Source organism: Lissotriton helveticus, chromosome 1_1 (assembly GCF_964261635.1).
Source record: "Lissotriton helveticus chromosome 1_1, aLisHel1.1, whole genome shotgun sequence".
NCBI classification, from domain to species: Eukaryota; Metazoa; Chordata; class Amphibia; order Caudata; family Salamandridae; genus Lissotriton; species Lissotriton helveticus.
The window spans coordinates 1,094,946,279-1,094,963,672 of NC_136057.1; positions in this window are offsets into that span (position 1 = coordinate 1,094,946,279).

A 17,394-nucleotide genomic window follows, 5' to 3' on the forward strand; every position below is an offset into this window, starting at 1 on the left:
GTTGTATTCTACCCGTGGGTATAATAAACCGCGTTATGATTACTGTAATGATTGAGGCACAGACGGGAGGGAGACAGACAAGCAAATTGCTGTCTTTAATCTTTTGGTTTATTGAAAATGAAAAAAAAGTATATAAGCTACTTCTACATGTCAGTGGAAGTAACCAATGGGTTTGTTTAATAAATCAGAAATAGAAGAATTCTAGAGAATAGAAAAGTACAACACCTTGGCCATATGTGTCTCGGTGGGGTACAGGAAAAAGACAGGCGCATTACAGTGCAGCTACACAATATTTAATATTTCAGTAACATAGCTGTGAAAGTAATTGTTAGATTATAGAATTTATATAATTTAAATTGGGAGTGGTAAGCAGGACTTGTAGAAGAGGTCGAACCACCTTTAAATTAAATACTTTAAATCGAATTAAATTGGAGACAATTCGACCCTCTAAAAATTGTGATGGACAAACTGAGATGAACGACCTTTAAATTAAGCCACTAAAAAGTTAATTATTTGCGGACTGTGTAATAGTCTCTTAACCAATAATAATTTAGTTTCTTCATTCAATTTATCAAAGTGCATTTCCAATAGCCTCATGTACAAAATACACCGAGTTGCCTTTATCTTTCTTCTAATTGAAATTCTAATTTCACATTTTCAGGCAGGTTTCAATATCATTCTTGGACCAGGGTTGGCCCCTTACTTATCTGGGACTGATCTGACTTAAGCCTTTCGCTGCTAGGCCCCCCCCCCCTTCCGAAGTGCTAAGCTGTTTTCTGGCTATTTGGGGTAGATTACGCTTAGGCCTCTATAACATTTTGTTTACATTAGCTATCCAAGCCAAATTTGCATATTTTTTTCTCAACAGCCTAGGGATTTTCAAGGTACTATGGGTTTGTGGATTCCCCTCACAGGGACAAAGAAGTTAGCCAAAATATAGCTACATTTTGTTTTGGGAGGAAAAATGGGAAGTAAGTGCTGCAGAAAAAGTGTCTCTTTTTTTCCTGCAAATAGCGTGACAAAAGATTTGCAGTGCCTGGAGAGGCCCATGCAGGTAAAAGTGGCTGGGCAGTGGAGGGAGTGGGGTCGGAGTCAACAAACGATGACAAGGGGAAAAAAATAGAAAACCACTTACCTTGCGCTCGCCCCATCTCTGACTCGGCGATGCGACGAGCATAAGGTAAGTGATTTTCTTTCTTTTTTTTTTCCTCGACGTCGTCTGTCAACTTTCTGCCCCACCGCTCTTACTTGCATAGGCAGCTTCTGTGCAGTGTTACAATAACCATCTTCCCAGCTTTTGGGAACAGGCAGACTTGAATCAGATAACCACATTTTTAGCACAGTTTTGGCATTTTCCTGTGAGATAGCCCATGTTTCCTATTTTTGTGTGCTTTCAACCTCATTCCACTTTGTGGTGAAACAGGTGTGAAACCCATCATGGATCCTAGAAAGCTATACATATCTGATAACTAGACACACATCTAAATCCAGCAAGGGATCATTTGTGTAGATCCTTCAAGGGTTTTTTAATGAAACTAAGTGTTGAAATAAAAAATGATGAAAATTGGAGGGGAAAATGTCCATTACCAACAAAGTTTTCATTTGTAACTTCTTGTCACAATGGTTGATTTACCAAAACAATATACCATTACAAGTACTAGACTCTTTTGGTTGTGAGGATATACAGGGTTTGTGGGTTTTCCAAGAAGTTAAGCTATCCAGAGCCATTAATTGAACTGCACCTTTTTCATTTTGTTCCCGGGTATAGAGCAATTCATATGGTAAAATATAAAGAGTGATACCTATGTATTTCTGAAGTGGGCGCAAACTATAAAGTATAGAAGAAGTGGTTATTTGCATATCTCCGAAGTTCTGGGTGCACATACTTACGTGAATTAGTGGGCATTTCTCAAAATTTCTTCTTTCTTACACACTGGCTGAGATTTGGAAGGCATAAATGCAGAAAAATGCAATTGGAAATAGCCATTGTTCTACTATTCTGTTTTGATAGGGCTGGTATCCACAACCATATGCGCCACCTAAATAACCTTATGATATTGTCCTTAGGTGCCCACGCCCCTCCCGCCACTTTGGTCCTGATGAAGACACCGCCCACAAGGCGAAAAACTGGCTGTTCCTTCTAGGGGTCGAAACATCAACACTTTTTTATTATTTTGTCAGACATATATGACAGAGAATGTATATCTGCAATTATGTTATGATTTGACATTTAATGCATCTGGCAGGAAACTGTCTGGATAGTTTGTTATTATTTTTCTGATGCGTCTATACGCGCACTACTGTCCTTCCTCACAATCCTTCCCATGCATTCATCACCTCACTCCTCAACAGTTCTTCTAAAAATATTCATGTAGGATTTGTTTTGTACTTTATAAATTGATTAATATCAACATCATGATGAAATAAAATCACATTCATTTTTGAAAAACTGTATGGTGGTGCCTAACTTTGTTTAGATACAACTGATTAATTCTTGTATTGATTTATCTGTTTTAATTGTTCTTCACTGGGACATTTTCTTGTTGTGCCACTAGTATCCACAACAGGACAGGCCCCAAAATGAAACATGGACACATTATATTCTTCCACTGAAACCTGACCCTTTTTTTGTATATGTCTAGCTGTGAATTCTGGGCCCTAGCTCATGTGCCACCTATGAAAAACTAGCAAAACTGTACATTTTGTAAAACTAGATAGGTGGTGAAATCCAGGATGGGGTGACTTGCTGGGCTCCCACCAGGTTGTTTTGCACAGAATCCCTTGCAAACCTCAAACTTTGACTAGAAAAAACTAATTTTCCTCACAAGTCTGCGATGTAAAGTTCTGGAATGTGACAGGAGCCACAAACTTTCTTCCATCCAGCATTCCCCTAAGCTTTCTGATAAAAATGGTACATCACATGAGTGGGTAGACCTAGTGTCTGTGACAGGAAACAGTCCAAAACACAACATGGATACGTCACATTTTTCCACTCAAAACCGACCCGCTTTTTGCAAAGTGGGTAGTTGTGGATTTTGGGCCCTAGCTCAGCTGGCACCTAGGTAAACCTAACAAACTTGTATATTTTTATTAAACTAGAAACCTAGGGGACTCCAGGATGGGGTGACTTGCAATGGCTTTCAGTGTTTTTTTTACTCAGAATCCCTTGCAAACCTCATACTTTAATTAAAAAAAAATCATTTTCATCACATGTTTGTGATGGAAAGTTCTGGAATCTGTGGGGAGCCACACACATCCTTCCACACAGAATGCTCCTAAATCTTCCTATAAAAATGGTACCTCACTTGTGTGGGGGAGCCTAGTGACCATGACAGAAAATGGCCCAAAATGCAACCTAGAGGTATGATATTTGTGGTGCCCCAATGCATGCCTTGAATGCATCCCATGCAAGCCCAATGTAATGCATTGTGCCTTCATAGTCCATAAAGTACTGCTCAATGAATTTTCATGATTGGTGCATAGAGTAATGTGTTGTTTTGTAGTCTACAAGTATGGATAGGAGGAATACATTCTCTCAGTCACAGGAGAGCTAGTACTGGGTTATGGTCTGATGTCATGCCACCAAGGTGTTCAATGCACTGTGAATGTGCGGAGTATGGATAATTATAGGAAGTCTAGAATGTATGTTGTGGAAAGGTGAATAGCATGTGAATTCTCTTTTAATGGAATTTAGTTCTCTCCATATATTAATAAGCCTCCAGTTCCTGAGCCAGATTGTAAAGCTATGTGTAATCTTGGTCTTTTGTGTGCCTACTAATAGGGGGCTGGATCTGCGGCAAGGAATTTGGGCTATAATCACCAAATGGGACACCACATTATCAAGAATGTTCAGTTATGGAGTAGTCAAGGTGTATAGGCTAGCTATAACCTAGGTTCTGCATCCAGAATTCACAATGCTATATATATATTTACTACTTAGGGTAACCGTGGCCTTTTCCTTACTGCGACCCCCCAACACGCGAAAACTAAACTGTGAATGACCATTGCCATCTCCACCTCTTCTAAATCTTGACTAGGTGAGTCTTGAATAAATGTGTCTCGTATAAACAAAAAATATCTACTTCTCGCCTTTAAAGGTTCGTATACATGCTATGTCTTTTAATTTAATAACCCATTCCCTTTATATTCCAAGTCACGCCTTTATATCTGGTGCTCCCTTGTAGACTTGTGTTATTAGTGGGTTCTCCCTCCAATTGCTCAATCCCCGCTAGAACATTGTTCGTGGCATATCTGTATATTCAGACCTGTTCTGACCTGTGAGTCTCCATTATGAATACACATAGTAACTCCTCTCCCTGGACTTGGCTATGAACTGTCCAAATCTTCCCTGTGAGTACGTATGCATTCCTTCCTTTACAGAGAGTGTGTTCATCTAGTCAGACATATGAGGTAAAGTTAGGATGGCTTATGAAAGAGAACGTCCCTTCCTCCGTATTAGCTGCTTATCCTAAAAATATAATACTACCCTTGTTGCACTGATTAGTTTTAATGACAGCTGCAGTGACTTACCCCCAGTGCCTCAAGAACTCATCAGTTACTACATGGGGGTTGGAGTTCAAACTGTTTGCATCTCAATTTATAGTGGTGTGGGGACACATCCTCTAGTTAATCATTATGGATGGTGTCCACTGCCATCCTTTTATTCGGCAAATCCACTGTCCAGGTGTTTGGATTTCGCCACCCCCTTCTCAGAAACTGCCTCTTGGGCTGCATGATTAAGAGTCAATGTGTCTTTGTCCAATTTCAGCTGACTTTCTGGCTTCTACTGGATCCATGAAGAAGCGCAAGTCTTTTTTGTTTAATGCTTTCAGCCAGGTAGGGAACATCAGCATAAATTTCAAATTCATAAACTTCAAATTCACAAAGTGTAGGCTTTGCTTGATCTCTGGAAACGAATTGTGTTGCTCAGAAAAAGAAAGATACTACTTCTAAGAGCCATTCTTACAACAGAGCTGGAGGAAGCAGTCTTGATTTCTATAGTTGAGAAGGTGAGCCACAACTGGTCTCAGACGGGGCTCCCGGGGTACACTCCACCGTAAAGAACTTGGACCCAAAATGCAAAAAGAACAAGTGATGGACATCATTTCTTCGTTTTGCTTTTGTTGTTCTTAGTGGCAAGGGTATGCCCAGACGTGGGACCCATGCACTCCATGCCGCTTGAGTCAAGTTAGCCTGGCTGATGAAACTGTTTCCAGGATACTTGTTTCTGTTCTAGGGAGGACCCAACTTGGCAGTTCGGGCTGGACAGTTCCTATGAGGAGCAGGGCCAAGACAGATTTGCATATGGCTGGGTCCAAACTGGGGTGGTGTAGTGAGCAAAAGAAAAATGGATTAAACCAATATCTTTGCTACTGGGAGTGAATGTTTGCATTGTTCAGCATTACGTCCATCACTTGTTCCTTTTGCTTTTGTTGCCCTAAGTGGGAAGGGTATGCCCCAGACTTGGGTCCATGCTCACTGCACCACTGGATTCAATTCATCTTGGTTGATGAGGGGTGATGATGCCCCAAAACTGGTCCGAGGATGCTTGTTTCTGGTCCAGGGAGGACCTGGCTTGCAAGTTATGTTATGTTATGTTATTATTGGCTTGTAAAGCGCTATATCACCCCGAGGTATCTAAGCGCTATCAGCGGACACACAACATCGGTAGACAGGACTGCCAGATCACAAGGGCCCCCACGCCTCCTCAAAAAGCACAGTCTTCAGCTTCTTCCTCATCACTAGCAGGTTAATTTCCTTCCTGAGTTCTGCTGGGAGGTGGTTCCATGCCAAGGGGACGGTGCTAGAAAAGGCTCTGCCACCCTTGGATGAAAGGTAGAACCGAGGGCATATCAGGTTAAATGCCTCAGCAGACCGGATGATCCTACTTGGGATGTACTTGATGAGCCGTTCTTTAATGTATTTGGGGGCTGAACCGTAGATAGCCTTATGGGCGATGCATAGGCTTTTAAATTTTATTCTTTGAGTGATTGGCAGCCAAACTTCTGATTCCATTTACAGATGCTGAATTTCTTCCCATAAGCCACCAGGTCATGAATGTGGTGATTAACCGGTTGTGCTCACAGGACAGTTCAGGCTAGACTGTTCGGTGAGGAGCAGGATCAAGACTGATTTGTAAATGGCTGGGTCCAAACTGGGGTGGCGTGCTGAGCAAAACAACGATGGATTAAACCCGGATCTTTGTGACTGGGGGTAAATGTTTGCATTGTTCAACATTCCATCCCTCGTTTGTCCTTTTGCTTATGCATGCCAGTCCTGGAATTTAGAGTAATTGGCTTTCTTCAAGCACTCATACAGTTAGGAAAAATTGAGTGTGGACTCATCCTGCATTGCCCACTTACCAATATCTCCCCTCAGGGTCCTGAGTTGGAGCGCCAGTTTAGTTATCCAGGGGTTTTGCAGGAATGCTGAGAAAATTAGGGGCTAGAGGGGAGGATGCAGGTTGCTTTTACCTTGATCTTTTGGCCTCTACTCCGCCACAATATCCGCATCACCAAGCAGGCGTCTGCCAGGTTTAGCCACAGATATCAATAAAGTCACTGCTGCACCACTCAGTCATGGTCAACAATGGTTAAGGAGTAAGCTGATGATCATATGCTTGCCTCAGCAGCACACTCCTGAGCAGACCTTCAACCAAAGTCCCACCCAATGAGTGATCTTCCTCCGACAGGCCTCAGTGAGCTGATCAAAATCCAGACAGCAGACTGGCATAATAGACATCCACCCTCTTGAAAATTGTATCTGCATGGACAACCAACAGCACAGAGTTCATTTTCTTCATTGGAGTGCTATAACAGTGTCAGATTCTGAAGGATTGTTAAGGATTTTTACACACAGTCGGGAATTTCACTTCATATCCGTCATCTTACCATGCCATGATCACCCTCTCCTGATCAGTCTACTTGATGATACATATCCATTCAAAATTCACATCTTCATTCTATTGCTGTCCATTGTTGTTTACTTGGTCACTTTTATCTACCTTTTCTACAGACTGGTCAGGGATGGATTCCAATCTCGCTCCATCATCTTTTATGATATTTCTAAACCTTTAGTACTGTGCTGCTAAGAATCGAAAAGTCATTTATGCATTGAAGTGTGTGGAATAAGAGATTACAACATTTCCTCACAGGTTACCTGCTTTTATGATACTCAGTCGAAACCCATGCCGTCCAAGACTGCAGCTATGGTGGCCAGTAAAGATGTTGCTTATTTGGCACTGCAATGCCAGTTTATTGTACGGTAATTATGAGGCCTCAGACTCTGTATGCAGGGGTTCATTCATGTGTAGAAAATCAGCAGCTATTTCAACCAAAGAAAGACAAGAAGAAAGCATCAGTCAGGTGTTAAATCAGTATGAAAAAGCAGTATTTATCCAGTCACAAACCTTCCACTACTGTCACTTGCTGATCGTATTGCAGTTACAAAAATGTCTACATTACCCAAATTGTTCTATTTGTTTGTGAATATCCCCATTCCGCTGAATATCTCTATGTTCAAGACGTTGCAATCAGCCCTGCTGTCATTTGTATGGGGGTAAGAAGCCACGATGCAGTCGGAATGTTCTGGTGCAGGCATTTGACCGGGGAGGTTTTGAGGCACCTGATATGCGTTTATATTATCTTTGCACGCAGATGCAGTTTGCCCATTATTGGTTCTTTCTGCAGTGGTTTTTGCCTCATACGGCAAGTGAGTCCTACGCGGCACTCCCGGTGCCGCTATGGCGGCAACACTCTCTGTAGGGAACGGCAGACACAGGATTGAAATTAATCCGGTACAATGCACTGCTTGGGCTTGGCGGACTCTTGCCAAGAGGGCACAGCTAGATTACCGTTATGCCTGAAGCTCCCTATTGCTGCACATCCGGACATTTCTGCAGCTAAGGAGCATCCCGCTCTACGAGCGTTGGAGACAGTTGGTGTTACGCAAATGGGTGACCTGTATGAACAGGGTCAGTTCTGCTCACTCCAAGATGTACAGGCAGGTCGGGATTCCGGGTTGATGTTGGGATTCACCTACGTGAGAGTGCGGCAGACGGCCAGGGCCGTTTGCCCTAACTATCCCACTGAACCACAATCACTGCGTGCACTGCAGGCGGTGCTGGCTGGGAAGGAACGTAAGGGTCTGATCACTAGGCTATATGATGCTTCACAGCGGGAGAGGAAGGAGGGTACAACCTTTCATATCTTATGTGGAACTCTGCGCTGGGGTATGAGTGACCGCTAGATCACTGGAAATGTTTCTGCGAGTTGACTGGGCATCTCACGGCGAACTATAATTTACGCATCATTCATTTAAAATTTTTGCACTAGTTATATTATACTCCAGTGTAACTATGCAGATTCAGCCTGCGGGGCACAGCTAATTGTATACAGTGCGGGCAGGCTGACGCCAATCTTCTACACCTGGCAAGGCAGGGCGATGGGATAGCTGCCTTCTGGGCCAAGGTTGCGAATGTGATTTCAGATGTTGTGATGGAGAGCATGTGGTGTGTACCGGAGGTATGCCTGCTTGGTAGCGTGAAGTATCTTAAGCCCCGCAACAGGCTGGTGGTCGCTGTCTCGACCCTGCTGGCTAAGCATGCTGTGGTGTTCTGCTGGGGTGCAAAATCCATGCCCACTGTCAAGAAATGGTCCTGAGACTTAATATATTGTAGGGAACAACTGGAGGCGTACGAGGAAGAGCTGCCTGAGGCCTCACGATCCAAAGATTTCTGGGCTCCACGGACTGTGTACTTATTGAGCCACCCTGATGTGTAATGTGCCTTACTTATTTACATGATCCCTTCCCTCATGTGCCTGGCCATGACTTCTTGGTCTTGGAACTACCTTTTATGGGCTGTCACTCACATGTGTTCACATGGCTTTTGTATCCAACAAATGTATGATGCAAAACTATTAAGTGCCGGGAGAGGGGGGGTACAGATAATTTTTGCATTTTCTATGTTAAAAACGAAAATTGGCTTGTATCGACACACTTGAGGATGATATTGCTGCACGCAAACCTTAGGTTTTGTGTATACTTGCTGCAAGCATTTCAATAAACATCTTTTTTTAAATCCTTCTACTGCTTAAATGATAGTGACATGGGAATTTTACTAGCTTCGATTTAATTCACAGATATCAGTATTTGGTTTAATGGAGGACCATCATTAACAGACCAACAGTTGAATCTGAAAGGATACATGATTATGACACAGAAACAGATTTTCTCAATGGCAGCATCCAGGTTTCTCTAGGCATAGTGTTTTGTACTGGAAGGGCACCCTTCCTGAAGAAAATCTATGCTAGACTCACGCAGTCACCTTTTCACTAGGCACAAACATTTGTGGGTGCTGCTCTGCAGCTAGCGATAGGGAGAGAGCAGGAAAATGCCATATATTTGTAGATCTGGCGCTTTTCTGTTCTCACCCTCCCTCACAAAGCAGCGCTGCAACTTTGGATGCTGCTCTGCGTTGTGTGAAAGTTTTGTTAATTTGAGCCATCATTTCTACTCTACTAACAATGTTAGCACAAAAAGAACTGGATTCATACAAGCATAACACTGTACATTAGTTAAGGTTTAATCCATTTCTTATATCAAATGGATGCCGTATTTGCCTGAATAGTGATAGTCTGCTTTAAATTTACAGGTCAATTACGTTATTACAGGCTATTGAGTCTTAATCAATTTCCTCAGCAGTCTCTATTAAAGCAACAAGGGTTCCCCTAAAGGAAGGCAGCAACATCATTTTTGATTCTGTCAGAATTGAGTGCATGATAGAGGAGTCAAATCTTTTAAGGACCTAGGGAATGATTTAGACTTTGGCGGAAGGTGTATGTCCTGCCACCATGCCATGATGAGGGCATTCTGCCCAACAAATTTAGAGATGTCCACTGGCCAGTGTACATCTCTTGCATTTCCAGGACCCACCAATCCATGGGTTGGCATTGTGATCATTTTGCAGATTTCACTGCCCCTGACCACGAGGTTTTCCCTGGGGGTGACTGACGGTGAACCCTGGCCATTTGTGGTCCACTATAAATTGGTAGGGCAGACAAATGGCAAAAACTTCAACTCTGTTGGGCCATCACAGCTGTCTGTCGGTGGCGGAGATGGAGAAGCGTCTGCCTTCGTTAGACTGAGGGTTTGTCTGACTCTAAATGGAGTGGGCAAACCTGCAGTTTGATAAAGAGGGTACTCCATTCCCTTTGCGACAGAGTACCTCCTATGGCAATCTCTAAATCGGGCTGCTAATCATAAAGGCAATTTAGAATTTGTAAAGTAGTACTCCTGTAGCACTCATTTATGTGCTGATATGTCTGTTTCTGAAGAGGACACAAAACAGCAGAAATGGAAAATTCCGGGAATATTTGTATCCAATAAGAACAAATATAAGTGACTGGGTCCTCTTTGCACCTTTTCAAATGAGGAATTGGACATTTCGTAGCCGATTCATTATGGCCTGTAAGAGTAGGTAAAATAATACTACTATATTACTACTTTCCATATTCATGAATGCTTTGTGAACTGGCCCCAACAGATGAAAATTAAGATGAAAGTGGATACCGATGTCAGTTTTACAGCTCTGCTATAACTATCAACATTTACAGTAGTCTCAATAAAGTGCTACCCTAAAAGGCAAGGGTGTGAAATATGGGAAGCTAAATTGCAACTATCAATATCCTTCATTTTCTCAAGGTGCAATGAGGTTTGTTAAAGTCCAAAAATATAATAAAGTGGCATATGACAATAAGGTTTTGCTCCTAGATAAAGCTCCACTCCATTCGTCAACAAGTTTTTTACCATGGATGATAACTTTGAGTAGATCTCGAGCATTTTTATTACATCCAATACAGTAACAATAACATGGACCCCCATGATCAGCATCTGTCGATAAATTCAGGATTTTGCTATAAAATCTCTTTTGTAGGTCTCATCTACAGTGAACCTTAGATCTATTATTTTCAATGGTTTATATATATTCAGAGTGGGCTTTGTGCCAGTTAATTGCTCGCGATTGGAAAACTTTGCAGTCTGTTTCATGTCCCTGCTCCTGTTCATGTGTTTGCCCCACCCAGGAGCATTGTGTTCTTACAATTTTCTGATCGGATGACTTGAGGAGATTTTTTTGTCTTTCATCTATGGTGGTACACGTGACACCCGGTTTCGCCTGCCATCTCTTTCTGCCCTGCTACACTTGTTTTCCTTGCTACCCCCATGTTTCTTGCGTCTTCTTACGTCTTTTGAGTATACAGTCCCCTCAGCCCATGCTCTCTCTATTTTCTACTCCCAATTTGTCTTCCCATTTTTAGGTCTCGGCCTAGAGACGCGCGAAGCGCGTTCTCGGCAGAGAACTATTGCAATCGTTTCAGCCGGCAAACGAGACAAGAGCTGGGCACGCGCCCAGCATTCTGAATGGGAGAGGAGCGACAAGAGCTGGCCACGCGCGGATTTGGTCGCGCGCACGCTCACGGCGCCAGCGTCTCCGCCGCGCGCCGATGACTGCTCTCTTCCTGGCCGGCTTCACGGAAGGCAGCATGCTTGTTCTTTCCTCCCACCCTTTCACTACCAGGTCCCTCCCCCCGCGCCGGTGACGAGGTGAGATCTGCGTGCCAAATTCTGCGACTCTGAATGATTGTGTGGGGGCTAAGGTCGCCAGGTTGTTTCCGTGCCCGAATCCTCCGTTGTCTTCTGACCTCTACATAAGACCACCACCATCTATACTGTTAGCGCCCTGGTTTTTTAACCCCCCACTACGGCTCTCGGGCACACGGGCAGGCGCCATGTTGAAAATAAATAGCCTTGCAAAATGGCAGGGGGAGCTGGGCGCCTCGCAGCCTTCATACAACTGAATCTCGAGGGATCGATTCCTGCGGGTAGTGGTGTCATTTACGGAAGCCTGTACCTTACCTAGCCTGCCATAATCGGGGGATTTCCCAGGTGCCTCCATACACTCTGCTGGGGAGAGAAACCGATGTTTAGGCTGACACCACTTCACTGCTTTTATAATCATGTTGTTCTTTCTCTGAAATCAGACCGTGCAGTAGCTCGTCGCCCAGACACAATTGTCCCCTCTTTAAATTCTTAAGGCTGAGAGGCACACTGCTTTGTGTAACAATGCACGAAACTTACCTGCACCCTCCCACAGTTCCATGTGAAAAGATCAGAAGACAGCGGGTAATTTGACCTATGCAAGGTGACCTTTTGAGAAAGGGCATGTTTAACTGAAATAAGAATACCACAAAATAGATTTGAGAGATGAATCGAATTTAATTTTCAAATACTTTCATTGTGAAAGTACCAAATTAAAAAAATAGTTATCGAGAACTTTTGATTTAAAGCTTAGGAAAGCACTACTGTGGAAACTGCAAAAACAGTTACAGGCGAGTATAATTATGAGGCATGAGTGGTAACGCTAAAAGACCGTAAGAATGTCATTATTGAAACACCACATGCTCCAAGCAAGCACACAAACAAACGAAAAGAGTGTCAAATAATTAACACTTGTCTATTTTTACATACATATGTGCAGTTATGCATTGCTGCAGTATTTTGCGCATAATTGACTTTTTTCTTTTGCCACATAACCATTAGAATATGCTGCATAATTTACAGATTTGACCAGAACATGTCTTTTTGTTTCAAACTCTTTCGAATACAATACTTAAAATGCGGTCTTTCATTTTTCTGAACACTGGAAGGCCATTTGCAAAGGTTGACTGGTCACCTTTCAGTAGCTGAAAGTGACGGATGGTAAGCCAACATTTTCTGGTTATAGGATAGTTTAATGGGTCTAAAATAAAAGACTAATTACACATGTTGTTGGTGATAGATCCAAACGTTTTTTCACTTTCGCTGCAAAAAGTGTTTAGTTGGACTGGCAGTAAAAGCACACAGATTGTTGTCAGTTTGGCTGATGGGCTGAAGGTTCTGTTGTTCCCTGATCTGATCGGTGAATAGGGAGAACTGTGATGCTCGCAATGCTTTGCCACACCAACTGATCATTTTGAGTATTTCTAAGGCTTAGACTTTATTTTGGCAGTTCCTATAAATTAGACTGGACTGTTGTCGAATAGGAAGATTGGTAAATCTGCACGCCTTTAACTAGATTCTGAGAAAGTCTTTTATAGTGTGAGCTAGCCGTTTGTGGCATTGTAACTGTCCGGTGATGTTCATAACTCGAAACAGACCGCATGAAGCAGGATTTTAGTTAGGGGTCTTACACATTGCCATTATGCCTATGTTGAGGTACTAGACAAGCCTTTCCAGTTGTAACGTCTTTCGTTAGTACTTTCTGTATCATCTATGGCTATATTTTCAGTGCCGTGAGGACTGGATGGGGAGCTGGTTCATCGCCATGCCCTGTGCCAAATTGTCATGATTTTGGCTGTCCTCTGCAACCTCCGAGTACAAGACACTGCCTTGGTCACATCCTGCACTCAACTCTATTGTACCTGGGCTTTCACTGCATTTGTTCGTTACTGTGCAAGATCAAGTCTTTGTTTCCCCAAACTTACTGCGCACAGTATCTGTCCTGTGTGCAGCAGCAGCTGCGTTTGGGTGAATAGCGCATGCCAGTGCATTATATCCATTTTGTGCCCCCAAAACCTAGCTTCGGTCATGCCTGGCAGCTAGTTTTCATTCCCTCATACTCGGTGCATGGTTTTCTGCCGTTGTTAGTGGCCACTGCGTGCCGGGCAATCGCATTGCAAAGACCTTATACCTTTTGACCTCAATTCCCCAATCTGCTGACAGTTCACAAAACCAGCATCCAGTACCCTCGTTTGGTTGTAGGTTTTGCATCATAACAATTGCATCCCCCTCGGTCGTGGGTTTTGTGTCAAATTTCAATGCTGTTTTATTAAATATAAAGATAATGTCTCGTGATTAAAGTACCATACCTTTTTTTTAATTTTTTTAAAAGGTATGTGTGCGCAGTAATAAAGTAGTATTTAGTATCAAGCTTGGAATTCTTGACGGGCTTTTATTTTGAATGACCTGGGCTATATTCACACTCCAAATGTACACCTCTGTGCATCTCTTAAGGCAGGGCTGCCCCTTTTTTTCTTCCTCAAAATATAGCGGGTCTAGTTCTGCCTGCAAGATGTATTGTTGCCAAGTCTTTAACATATAATTGGAGTGGACTGCCTATATCTCTCCCAAGTGTTAGATTCCAATACATGAACAGCTATTCTAAATCTGTAAAATACAGTCATCACATCCTCAATTGAGAAGCTCATATATGGTTTGAATAGAAAAGCAACCCGTGTATTTTGAACTGTAGTAGGCTTTTTAAATGTTCTGTTAGGATTAGAATGAGAGCTTGATCTTGATGGGTGCCTGATTGCTTTTTTTTTATTTTTTTTTTACATTTCCCACATTGATCTTGCCCTTAAGTCTTTTCTGTCTCGCAATATAGCTCCTCTGCTGCTGTGCTGATTTCCACATGCCCAGTTTCTCTCTTGATGCTGCTCCATTGCACTCCTTCTGGGTTCCCAGGTACGAATCGCAGAGCACACCCCAGCATTGTTCACTTTGCTGCCTCTCCCCTCCACGTGCATCCAGTACTCTCCTAATGCCCCATGTTCTTAGTCTTGCTCTGCTCTTCCACCATTACTACCATTTCCACAATTATCACTACCAACATCCCCACACTGCATTAACAACTACTATTACAGCCACCATTAAACCATGAATAACATCACTTTTACCAGCACCACCATTTCTACTCACACAACTACCGTCTGTACATAATTATGTGTCCAGGCAGTTCAAGGTACTGCATAGTCATGTCACCAGGTGTGAGAAAGTGAGTATCTGTTGCAGTACCCCCCACTTTTTGCCTGATACCTGATGCACTTTTCCTTGAAGCAAAGTCTTTACATTGAGAAACTTCGCTGCATTTATCCAGCCAGGTTGCCCCCAGTGAAAAGAAGGAAGCACTGTAACAGCTGAGAGCCCGTGCGTGAGGTGCATCATCAGAGATGTGTGAATAATAACTGTGTCAGCCCCGTGCGTGAGGTGCATCATCAGAGCTGTGTGAATAATAACTGCATCAGCCCGTGCCTAAGGTGCATCATCAGAGCTGTGTGAATAATAACTGCGTCAGCCCCGTGCGTGAGGTGCATCATCAGAGCTGTGTGAATAATAACAGCTGTGAGCCCGTGCGGGAGGTGCATCATCAGAGTTGTGTGAATAATAACAGCTGTGAGTCCGTGCCTAAGGTGCATCAGAGCTGTGTAAATAATAACTGTGTTAGCCCCGTGCGTGAGGTGCATCATCAGAGCTGTGTGAATAATAACAGCTGTGAGCCCGTGCCTAAGGTGCATCATCAGAGCTGTATGAATGATAACTGCGTCAGTCCCGTGCATGAGGTGCATCATCAGAGCTGTGTGAATAATAACAGCTGTGAGCCCGTGCCTGAGGTGCATCATCAGAGCTGTGTAAATAATAACTGCATCAGCCCCGTGCGTGAGGTGCATCATCAGAGCTGTGTGAATAACAACTGTGAGCCCGTGCGTGAGGTGCATCATCAGAGCTGTGTGAATAAAAACAGCTGTGAGCCCGTGCCTAAGGTGCATCATCAGAGCTGTGTGAATAATAACTGCATTAGCCCAGTGCGTGAGGTGCATCATCCACATTGCTCAGGTCACCCAAATTCCTGCACTCTCTACCACACTGCTTTCAAGAACAGTATACTCTTGCACACACTCTCACTGCTCACCAATTCAAAGTTTGCTAACAATGTTATGCAACGCATTGTTATACACAATGCCAATAACTCAAACTTTAATGCTGCGAGACCTATTGCATTGTAAATGCTTGTTTAATATTTAATTTCGGTTTTTTTCCTGTTGAGGGTCCGGCAGCTGCAAAGTGTTCATTTATTTTTCACACTATTGAGCGCTTTCTTTTTAATTTTTAATTCACCATTTAAATATGCCTATATGCAATGATGGAGCTGAAGGCTAAAATGGCCAATGGTGCAACGTGATGCATGTGAATTCATGTGTCACAACACATGTTTTTTGCATCATAAGACACCTTAGACTGAATGGCTTTTCTTCAATAGATTACTCATTCCAAAATGTCCTCCCAATCATTCACATATGTGGGCATGAAATATTACAAATGTATGTGCATGTGGCATAATACGTTCATGGCCATTTTGGCATTAGCTAATGGCAGCGCAAACAAGCATTGGTACACACAACTAGTAGGGAAGCTAGCATATGTGAAGAATGCCAGCTGAATGGATTTTCTGCTTTTGAAACCAAAACCTGTAACTTGGCTTGTGGTTGTGAAGGATCATTTGCTATTCATGATTAAAACTGCAAGCAATATGAGAGGTGAGCAAATGGAGCTTGAATGTAATTAGTGTTGTAGTGAAAGGAGTATTTTTAAATCAACTCTGGGATTGAAGCAACTGTATAAACACCTCAGTGTGTGGCACACAGAAGAGAGCAACACAAAATGCCAGGCTTCATTAACCACAAGGGGTGGTGATGGACAGAGTCTCTGAATTAAGCAGAGTACTCTCACCCAGTCAAGAGATCAGGGCTAGATCCAACACCGTTTTTTAGCTCATTGCACCATCCCAGTTTCAGAACCTGGCTGTATGCAAATTAGTCTGTCCCTGGCCCAGTGCATCATGGGAACAGGGCAGACCAGACTACAAAAGCCAATTCTTACACTGGGAAGGAAACAAGCTTCCGGGGACCGGTTTCTGGCATTACAGCCGTCTTCGGCCCGGCTTGCTTGAATCCTGATGGTGCAGTGAGCAAGGGACTCACATCTGAGCATACCCTTCCACACTTGTGGTGGCCAAAACGATTCATAAAGGGGGTGGTGATGGACAGAGTATCTGAATTAAGCAGAACACTCCTACCCAGTCAAAAGATCAGGGCTTGATCCATCACCGACAGGAACAGACTAATTTGCATACAGCCAGGTTCTGAAACTGGGATGGTGCAATGAGCTAAAAAATGGTGTTGGATCTAGCCCTGATCTCTTGACTGGGTGAGAGTATTCTGCTTAATTCAGAGACTCTGTCCCTCACCACCCCTTGTTGTAAATAATTTTGTCCACCCTAAGCGTGGAAGGGTATACTCAGACATGAGTCCCTTGCTCATTGCACCATCAGGATTCAAGCAAGCCGGGCCGAAGACGGCTGTAATGCCAGAAACCGGTCCCCGGAAGCTTGTTTCCTTCCCAGTGTAAGAATTGGCTTTTGTAGTTTGGTTTGCCCTGTCCCCATCATGCACTGGGACAGGAACAGACTAATTTGCATACAGCCAGGTTCTGAAACTGGGATGGTGCAATGAGCTAAAAAACGGTGTTGGATCTAGCCCTGATCTCTTGACTGGGTGAGAGTATTCTGCTTAATTCAGA